Raw genomic sequence first — 11,073 nt, 5'->3', positions numbered from 1 at the left:
CTATTCCGACGCTAGTGACGTTGCTTGCGCTTCTTACATTTATGTTGAGGTCGACGGGTTTCTTGTTGCCCACAAGAATTTTGATGATCTTGAAATGAAGCAAAGCTCCACTTGGAGGGAATTGAAGTCTGTTAGTTTTGCGTTGAGAAGTTTTGCTCCCATTTTGCATAATTCCTCTGTTAAGCTTTATACTGATAATAAAGCTGTAGCGTTCATTACAAATTCTGGGAGCAATAAGCCCCATTTAAATACTATTGCTAAGGATATTTTCTGTTTGTCTTCTGCTCATGGTATTAGGTTGTCAGTGGAATGGATTCCTCGTACGCTTAATCAGAAAGCTGATTATTACAGTAAGATCGTTGATTTTGACGACTGGTGTGTTTCCAACGATTATTTTCGTGCAATAGATTCTCGATGGGGTCCTTTCACTGTAGATTGTTTTGCTAGTTATGCAAATACCAAGTTGCCTAGGTTCTATTCGCGCTTTTACAGTCCCAACACTTTGGGTGTAGATGCTCTTAGTCATAGCTGGCAAGGTGAGAACTGTTGGTTGGTCCCTCCTGTTTGCCTTGTCACTCAAGTTATTGAGCATGTCAAATTATGTAAGTGCGTAGGCGCCCTTGTGGTCCCTTATTGGCCGTCTGCCATTTTTTGGCCTTCCATCATTAATGAAGGTCGTTCTTTCCGTAGTTATATTGTTGACTTCCTTTACGTTGCTGAAGGGAAGCGAGTTTTTGTTCACGGCGTTAATAAGAATTGTATTTTTGGTTCTGATAATTTTAGTTCGTCTGTCCTTTTCTTGCGTATTAATGGCGCCAATTGAATCTAAGCAATTTGATTGTATTTTTTGTGATTTTCATCTGTTGGAATTAAACTGTTTGCCACTTGGCTTTGTGTGTTTTAGTTGTTTCGCCACTGGGCTTTTGCACACTTGATTTACTCTGGATGTATTAATGGGGCTAAATAAATCTAAGCAATTAGATTGTATTTTTTGTTTTATCAGTTATTGGAATTTTAAGTGTTTGCCACTTGGCTTTGTGTGTTTATTTGTTTTGCCACTGGGTTTTTGCACATTTGATTTACTTTGGACGCCGCTGGTAGCAGCCCGTGTTAGACTAAAAATTCTTGTTCTATTTTTGTTTCTTCCTGCACAAGGTGATATTGCTTTTGCGCAGATTAGTTCCACCCTACAGAATCCTGAACTCCGAAGACTTGCCAGTTCTCTTCCGGCTCGTGCATTGCAGTCCAAGGCTCCACGCACCATTGATCAGTATTCCAGGTCATTTCAGAAATTCAGAGTCTGGGCATCTTGCTTCCCCGAGATCACGGCTTTGCCTACAAGGCCGTTAGACGTCGCTCTTTACCTAGAGCATCTTATTCGAGGTGATACAAGCTCTTCCGTACTTCAGTCTGCATCTTGTGGTATTTCGTGGGCTAATAAGCTCTATGGTTTTCCCGATCCTTGTCAAGATCCTCTGGTGAAGAACATTCTCGAGGCTGGTATTCGGATTTCAGCTAAACCAGTAGTTAAAAAGGAGCCAATTACTCCTGAGATGATTTCGTCAATTTGTTTAAAGTATGCCTCGCCATCTGCTAACCTGTCTAGTCTCCGAATTGCAGCTTTATTTGTCACTGCTTATTGTGCATTTTTACGCTTTGACGAGCTAGCTAAGTTGCGCTGTTGTGATGTAAATTTCCAAAATTCGGATTATGTTAAGATTACTATTGCCAGTAGTAAGACTGACGTATATAGGGATGGTTCTTCAGTTCTTTTGGCTAGGACGGGTACTGTCACTTGTCCTTATACGATACTTTCTCGTTATTTTCATCTCGCTTGTTTGAATTGTAATTCTAGTGACTTTGTATTTCGCAATCTTGTTTATCATAAGTCCACTCTTAGTTATTCTCTAGGTTCACGACCTATATCCTATTCTAGGGCTAGGGAGCTTTTGCTTAATTCTTTAGTTGAACTAGGTTTTCCTAAGTCTAGTTATGGTTTACATAGCTTAAGATCAGGCGGCGCCTCCGCCGCTGCAAACGCTGGCATCAGCGATCGTTTGTTTAAACGACATGGTCGTTGGAAATCGGATCGTGCCAAGGACGGCTATGTTAAAGATAACATCAATTCTCTTCTTTCAGTTTCTCGTTCCTTAGGTCTATAGTTCTCTTTAAATTGTGCTTTATCTTCGAAATGGGGCAATTTATGTCTGATCAATAAACGAGATGCCCCCTCCCATGACTGGTGTTTTCTTCCTTATACTAAGTTATAAATTATTTTGTTTTCGTTTCACTGCAGAGTGATTAGATAACAAATATAATTTTTCACGTTGTTATTGTAAGATAGTTCTGTGCTGGTATGTAGATTTCGTTGGCATGCAGGTTACATATTTATGCTAAGTAGTTAATATTTAAGAGTGGCTGCCTGTAAAAATCAGACAAATTCTTAATTTCGCGGCAAGGGTCGAAAATTCGATTTGGCTCATATTTTCATGGTAGATAGGCTAGGGCATGACAATAACTACTGGCAAAATATCCTTTTATTTGAGAGAAATATGCAAATTATCAAATTCCGTTAAAATCGCCATGTCACGCACCATTTTATTAAACAACTTTGAGAGTCTCGCATGCAAAACGACATTATTCGTCCGTCTTTAGAACACTCAAATATTTTTGTGCAATGTTTAAATGTGTGCTTGGTCGATTTTGGTGAATGTTGTGCTGTCGTTTTGGGTGGAAAATGATTAAATTTCGAAGACATGTATTTCATTCACTTAAAAGTACTTCGTAAATATAGTTAATTTTCATCATGTGCGAAACCTTCAAATGGACTAAGCTTCTGCTGGTTGAATCGTAGAAGAATGGTCTACAGATTCCTGTAAAAATTTCTTTGGGCAAATGATTGTGAGCGACGCGAGAGCTTTTCAAAGTACGTTAAAAATGCAAATATTTGCCCTTCCGTCGTCAAATATCAATTGACTGGTTACCCATATATTTTAGCATGCGCCACATGACTTGACCCATATTAAGTTGAAATAGACACAGATGATAGTTTCGAAATGTTCTAACCTTATTTGCTGCATAAGGCAGATCCAAAAGCCGATTTAACGTGTTTTTCCCGCCATTCGGCACATATAAAGCAGTACAGTTTCCTTCTGTTTACACGATGTCTGATCTACATCGCCAACTGTCATCGTATTTAATGGTCAAATACCATATTTCGGCGCGTCTGATCGCCACTGCATCTAACTCAGCAACGGCTGAGTCATTTGTGGGTAGTTGCTTACTTCGCACAGCACCAAAATACTACCACATCTGAACGATTGCTGCTTGACCTTGAATACTTTGCAGCGGTTCGTCATTTTTTTGTCACGCAATGCTGTCATCCCAGCTTAGAGGGTAGGGGTAGGGCAATTTCTATCCTGATATATACGTAACCATTTTGAGCACAAAATCTTGTTGAGTGGGAAGAGAGTAAATAAAAGAATTTAAAGAATGACTATTTTCCCTTTGTCTTCTGAGTTGTCTCCTGTTGTCATCTCTTACGCGACCCGCTACCTACATTGCGTAACACTTTCGGCTTAAACTCGTTCCTAGGTCTTTCCGCGCTGTGCAAAAGCAGCTTCCACAAAGCCAAACAGTGCAAACACAAAAAGAAGTCGTTAGTCTTTTTTTCAACTTCGCAGAATTTGTTTTCGAATACTCTCGCAACAGTCGGAGACTTTTGTGCGTCTTTTGCAAAGTTTTTTTTTTACTCAAATAGGCCACGTTCGATATATCAATATTCTTACTCGCTCTGAGGCTTTAGGGATAATTATTTTGTAACTTTTTAAAGTTTCTTTTGTCTCTAAATTCCCGAAAGAGACTGGATACAAAGAAGACAACACCAAATATGGATGTTTGTCCTGAAAGCCTTGGGGCCATGTTAGAATATTGACGTGGCATATTGCTTTTCGCAACATACCGGTAATCATACCGTTACCCAACCCCGGTACCAAACGCATCATCTTGCGCGCGCTCGACAACAGACATTTTTTTAAAACTGACAAATCTTCACAAGCCTCTCCCCAATTTGCAGTTTTTCTTACGCGTTCGAGGTCACCCGATCTCCGCACGGAAACAAAATGTCACAAATTAATGCCTGAAGCGTTTTGTGAGATTCCGCCATAACAATTCAGAGCTGATGAAGGAAACCTACAATACTAGACATATTTATTTGGAACACTCATAAAGTTTTTTTTTTACTCAAATAGGCCACGTTCGATATATCAGAATCATCGTGTTACAAGATCGTAGCTTATACCACATCCCCCTTCCCCCATTCAGGAAGGGGGAAACGGCGATGGGTGTTCCAACAAATGTGACGAGTATTTTAGCCTACCAAAAATATTAAGATGCTGGTTAACTTTGACAAGGAGTTGAGATTTCGGTTGATTCTACAGGGTCATAAACGTAACGTAAGAACCGTGCGTGTCTGGTCTTCTCAAGACAGAGGTGAGAGATGATTTCATGCAGAGTGGAACGCCTAAAGCGCTCTGTTGTAAACATGGCGGTTCACAGCACCAGTGAAGTCGTCTCTCTGGCCTTTCTGTGGACGAATTCCAGGACCTACCGATACAATTTGAGCAAGTTTTGAAAGCTAAAAACTTCAATCGATGCTGTATTTTGCCTGTAGGACTGGGTGGCTCCACACTCATAAGAAAATCTATGAAATGAGAATCGGGGGTCTTCCCTTGTCATGGAAAGGCCGAATTACCCAGAATTCCTTTAGGGAATGAAGGAGGCAAGCGGAGACTGGTCCTCATCAAGTGAGGAAAAAGTAGCGAGAAGAAGATTTCTAGGCGGATACTTAGGTGTAGCCAAGGTGCGTGCTGTTAACGTAGACTTTTTATCATAGGAAATTCTGCCTGGCCTTTAGTAATTTATTGTCAAAGAAACGGTATAATGTAAATAAGAGAGTAATGAGATTTATATTTGCGATTACCTGTCCTCTTACGTACCACTTAAGTCAAACTCTACATCTCTATGCAATAAGCGCATTCAAAATTTCCTCATATTATTGTATAAAAGTAGTTAAAGAAAGAAAAGGCTTGTCCATATGAAAAATACGTTTTCTCTCCCGTTCTCTTCTTATGCATGGTCTTCGTGGAACTTACATTCTGTCCCTCAATAAACCTAGAACAACCAGTTATGGTCTTAGTTCTTTTTCTTACGTATTAACTAAGTACGTTGCGAAATGCGCTACCTGATTTTTTCCGTACCACTGAGTTTACTGGTTTTAAACTAATCCAGGGCCGGATTTTGTACAGCGGCTTTTCGGTTTGATTAATATATCTTTAAATATTATTTAATATTTAGTTATGTATCTGTATATATTATGTATGTTAGCTGTAATGTAATGTAATGTTACCTTCGGCAGGGCGCATGCGTGCACTTTGTAATCTGCGACTCCAGTGCTTACCATATGACAGCTAAAATGACTTTTCTCTTGATATATAAGCCATCGAAATCTTACGTTAAATTGTAATGACAAGGGAGGTTTGGAGCTGTGAGTAGGCGTGGGATTTGTCTCATATGGTTTAGGGGCCGACATATCCCTCCCTCAATGCCGTACCGGGAGGCGAGGTCGGTAGCAGAAAGCAGCGAAGGGCCAACTGCGTCCAAAAGCGATCGCACGGGCCGAAATCCCGGGATGACTCGTTTGGTACGACGCTCCAGCGCCACGTCTGGAGGTACTGCATATTTTTGTCGTCTCGTCTTCAAACATTCCGTCAGCGCATGCCTGCGTAAATGTTCAGCCTCTCCGATACCTACAATACTAGACATATTTAGTTGGAACACTTAGCGAATGGTCAGAATCATCGTGTTACAAGATCGTAGCTTATACCACATCCCCCTTCCCCCAATTCAATGTTGTGTGAGAATTTTTCGGGCGACTACTAGTAGTTGTGGAAATCAACATTGAAGGAAGGGGGAAACGGGGATGGGTGTTCCAACGAATGTGACGAGTATTGTAGTACCTAGGTGCACTGCTGGATAAAGAAGGCGTGGCGACCAAAGACATACAACAGAGACTAAGTAAAGCCAGACAAACTGTCTACAGGTTGCGAAGAATTTGGGACTGTAACGAAATTAGCAGGAAGACGAAAGTTCAATTGTTCAAAACAATTGTCAGAACAGTTTTGATGTATGGCTGCGAAGCTTGGAAACTCACGAAAACAGAAGCAAAGAAGCTGGACGCTTTCCAATACAAATGCATGAAACGCATACTGAGAATAAGATGGCCACGGACCATCTCGCACCAACAAATCCAGGAGACCACAGGAGTGAACAGAACGAGTGATGAGATCAGACGCCGAAGATGGAATTGGATCGGGCATATATTGAGGAAGAACAGAGAGGAGCACTGTGTTACAGCATTGGAGTGGAGGCCAGAGGGGAGGAGGAGACCAGGTCGACCAAAAACAACATGGAGGAGAGTGGTTGAAGACGAGTAGCTGGGTGGCAATCATGGACGACTGTCAGAGCTTTAGCAGCAAACCGAAGTGGATGGAAAGAGAATGTCAAAGCCTTATGTGCCTTATGGCACGAAGAGATATAGAGATAGAGAAGGAAAGCCATACCAAAGACAAAGGAGACATTGGACTAGACCGGGAAGAGCTAGCGCGTGGTGGGACTTCTTTGTGAATGTAGTGGTATTAACTGAACATTTATTTCACATATGCACAATCCTAGGTCCAACTCGTTCTTATCATTTTCCAACGTTTTAGTTTGGACAGATGAAACCAATGGGAAAATTAAAGGTTAGTGTGGGCGAAAATATTTTGCTTCGTTTTCTTCGAGATAAAAACGCTTAAGCTTTACTGTGGCCGGGGCCCGAGTTAGAGCTCTTTCGGGGCGGGTTTCGGGGGTCTTCGTCTCATTCCCTTTCAGCATAAATCAACTAGTGGTTGAAAACTTTATCTAAATCCTCTTCACAGACACTTTGAGAACGCCAAGAGGCGGCCGTCATTAATTTTGTTAGCTGCTACACTAAATACTATTTATCACAGAATAGATAGTAGCGTAGCCAATCAAAGAACTGCACGCTAGCCCAGACTAAAATCGGATGAACATTCAATAAATTGTTTCACTTATTTTACATGTTAGAGTGCCCAATACAAAATATGGAAAGCAAAATACGAATATATCGAAATCAAATATTTATATTTGTTTTACATTTTTTTTATTTGTTTGATTTTTTTATTATTATTATTTATTATTATTATTACTATATACCCCTACCGGTGTAGCTACCTGCTAAAATGATAGCATTGCGTGACGACCAAATAACGAACGCTGCAAGATTGTGCTGCGGGCGCCGACACTCTTGGGAGCAAAGGTAAAAGTAATATTTTGGTCAACTTGCGTACAACGCAAACAACTATCCACGAATTGCTTAGCAGCTGTTGACTTAGGTAGATGCAGTGATGATTATATGCCGCGAAAGAAGATCACAGATTCATGATATTCGACCACTGATTACGTTGACAGTTGGCGATGTGCATTAGACGTTGTCTAAACAGAAGCAAACTTTGACCGCTTAAAGGCGACGAATAGTGAAAGAAACACGTTAAATCGGCCTATGGACCTGTCTCTTACTGCCAATAAGGTTAGAAAATTTCGAAATTATCATCTCTGTGTCTATTTCAACTTAATGTGGGTCAAGTCATGTGGCGCATGCTAAGATTTACATGTAACCCGTCAATTGATATTTGACGACGAAGGGCAAATATTTGCATTTTTAACGTACTTTGAAAAGCTCTCGCGTCGCTCACAATCATTTGCCCAAAGAAATTTTTACAGGAATCTGTAGAACATTCTTCGGCGATTCAACCACCAGAAGCTTAATCCATTTGAAGGTTTCGCACATGATGAAAATTAATTATATTTACGAAGTACTTTTAAGTGAATGAAATACATGTCTTCGAAATTTAATTATTTTCCACCCAAAACAAAAGCACAACATTCACTAAAATCGACCAAGCACACATTTAAACATTGCACAAAAATATTTGAGTAATCTAAAGACGGAAGAATAATGTCGTTTTCCATGCGAGACTCTCAAAGTTTTTAACGGAATTTGATAATTTGCATATTTCTCTCAAATAAAAGGATATTTTACCGAAAAAACTATCCAGTAGTTTTTGTCATGCCCTAGCCTGTCTACCATAAAAATATGAGCGAAATCGAATTTTCGACCCTTGCCGAGTTGTGTTTGATAATTACGGGCAGGGACTCTTAAGGAGTTTGTCCGTTAGGAGTTGTCACTTCGACAGCATCTCCGCTTTTGATCAGTTCATTTCGGAAATTTTGTTTTTAGTTATTTTCAGTGTTTATTACTATCCTAGGGCAATTTATGTCTGATCAATAAACGAGATGCCCCCTCCTATGACTGGTGTTTTCTTCCTTATACTAAGTTATAAATTATTTTGTTTTCGTTTCACTGCAGAGTGATTAGATAACAAAGATGTATGCTGTAAACTAGTTAGTGTAAAGGATGAGCTCTAAACTTTAATTAGCCCGTGATATGGTTACGTGTACTGGTCACATTGGCATACATGAAGGGGCGGACGGACGTACGTACGTACGTACGTACGTTTTACGTACGGACGTTCATGACGTCATGGCTATAAAACCAAATTTTCTCACATCGATGGGTTACCATATTTTCTTAAGTATGGTGCTCCGCGCGCGCGCGCCGAAGGCGCGCGCGGAGCTCCGCTAATAAGTTTACTTGTTAATCACGAGTAGGGGTGCTAAGGGGAGCAAGTAGCAGCTCCTTACGTCCCTATTGATATTTTGTTTAAAACAACTATTCGAGACACTTATTAGCAAAGTCAAGCAAATCTTTGTGAAACGACTTGGCACAAAGCTAAGTGATATTTTAAAACGTTTATTTGAAGCATTATTCTTACAGCCATTGTAGATTCCTGAGCCCCAAGAAAACTTTTCGTGGGGATTGACCTATGTTATTATCATAAATTTATTATATACATACCGATGAAATACCAGGATTTCTCCTTTTACGAAAAAAATCATATCTTCACCGCGCGCCGCGAACATATCATTTTTATCTTTTGCATGTAAGAATAGAGGTGTCGTCATGGTAACGAACACGATAAGCCAATAAAATGCGAGCTTCGTCTTGATTGTAAGATACTTTTGAGCTTCAATACAATTTTTCTGTACTACATTAAAATTTTTATGGCAAAATTTTACATTATCATGATTTGCTTTTCATAACTTTCATATATTGTTTCATGTTACATAACATGGGTGTTTTAGCGGTTGGTTACCACTTTTTCATCATTTCGAAAATGAATAAAACACTTTGTTTTAAGTCTGGGCATTTCATCAATATTAATAAAATAAATAAAACATTACATGGCCGCTTTGGGATACGACTTTTATCTTCGAGTGCTGAAAGTATCTCTCACTCGTTCGCTTCTCTCACTTGTGTGAGATACTTTCAGCATTCAGAGATAAAATTTGTATCCCTAAGCGGCCATGCCATGCCTTAACAGTTGTGACGACAAAGGTCGGAAAAGATTATTCCGCCCATTTTTAAAAGGAAGGTGTAATCCTGTGTTCACAAAAACTTCAGAATGGATGTCTAAGATTTTGTTGTTGTTGCTGCTGCAATGGCTGGTCGTACTTAGTCTAATAAGTGATATAGTAATTGGGATCCTGGCATGATCTGACAGGCGTGCCCTCCTCCAATCCCCTTTGGAAAATACGTGGTGATCCAGGTGCACAGTTGATGGTTTAGTGATGGTTACGTGGATATCCTGTTGTTGTGGCGTTAGCCTGGGGAGGGAGCATCTCGGCTTGTCTTCGTCTGGAATGCTGTTTTTTTTAGATCCGCTCTGACTCTGTAGTGGGAATTCTACTTAAAGGGGCCTATTATTTTAAATAAGTGGGAATGGAATTAAATAACATTTACTTTCAATTTTAGAAGAATAAATTTTAAATGCAATTTAATTATAGACGTCTTGAAGGGTTCTCAAATACTGGTGAGATTTCATTTAGAAAATTTGTGCGAGTCACTTACCAGTAAAATCAAGAAAATCTTTCTAAAGCAACCAGGCACAAAGCTAAGTGATATTTTAAAACTTTTATTTTGGGAAAATATACTTACAGTGCGTATAGGCTTGTGAGACCTGAGAAAACCTTTTCTGGGAGTTGACTTATGTTATTATTAAAAATCGACTTAGAAATAAAAGCATAAGGAGCAATGTAGATGTAATCTTCCGCAAAGTATAGTTTACAAAGCACTGCTTGGCATCCATATATTTTTATGAACAAAATGTAATAAGTTAACTTGTTAATCACGAGTACGGGGTGCTTAGGCGAGCAAGCCGCAGCTCCTCAAGGCCCTATTGAGATTAATTACGAGTAGGGCTTTTAAGAGGAGCAATAGCCAGCTCCCGACGTCCCTACTTAAACCCAATTTGGTAAGCTTCTTTTATATTCTGCCTTAAAAGTTGAGACGGCAAAGGTTGGAAAAAATTATTCCACCCAATTTTAAAAGGAAGGAATGATCCTGCTTTTGCGGATACATCAGAATGGATATCTAAGATTTTGTTTTTGTTGCTGCATTGGCTGGTACTACCTGGACTAATAAATGTTACAGTAATTGGCAACCTGTGGTGATCTAACGGGCGTGCCTTCCTCCAATCCCCTTTGGAAAATATGTGGTGATCCATATACCTTTATGAACATAATGTAATAAGTTTACTTGTTAATCACAAGTTGGGGTGGTTAGGGGAGCAAGCAGCAGCTCCTTACGTCCCTATTGATATTTTGGTTAAAACAACTATTCGACACACTTATTAGCAAAGTCAAGCAAATCTTTGTGAAGCAACCAGGCACAAAGCTAAGTGATATTTTAAAACGTTTATTTGAAGCATTATTCTTACAGCCATTGTAGATTCCTGAGCCCCAAGAAAACTTTTCCTGGGGATTGACCTATGTTATTATCATAAATTTATTATATACATACCGATGAAATACCAGGATTAATCCTTTTACGAA

This window comes from Montipora foliosa, unplaced genomic scaffold (assembly GCF_036669935.1).
Source record: "Montipora foliosa isolate CH-2021 unplaced genomic scaffold, ASM3666993v2 scaffold_474, whole genome shotgun sequence".
Lineage (NCBI taxonomy): Eukaryota > Metazoa > Cnidaria > Anthozoa > Scleractinia > Acroporidae > Montipora > Montipora foliosa.
The sequence above is the reverse complement of the archived record's forward strand: the minus strand, read 5'-3'. Positions refer to the sequence as shown.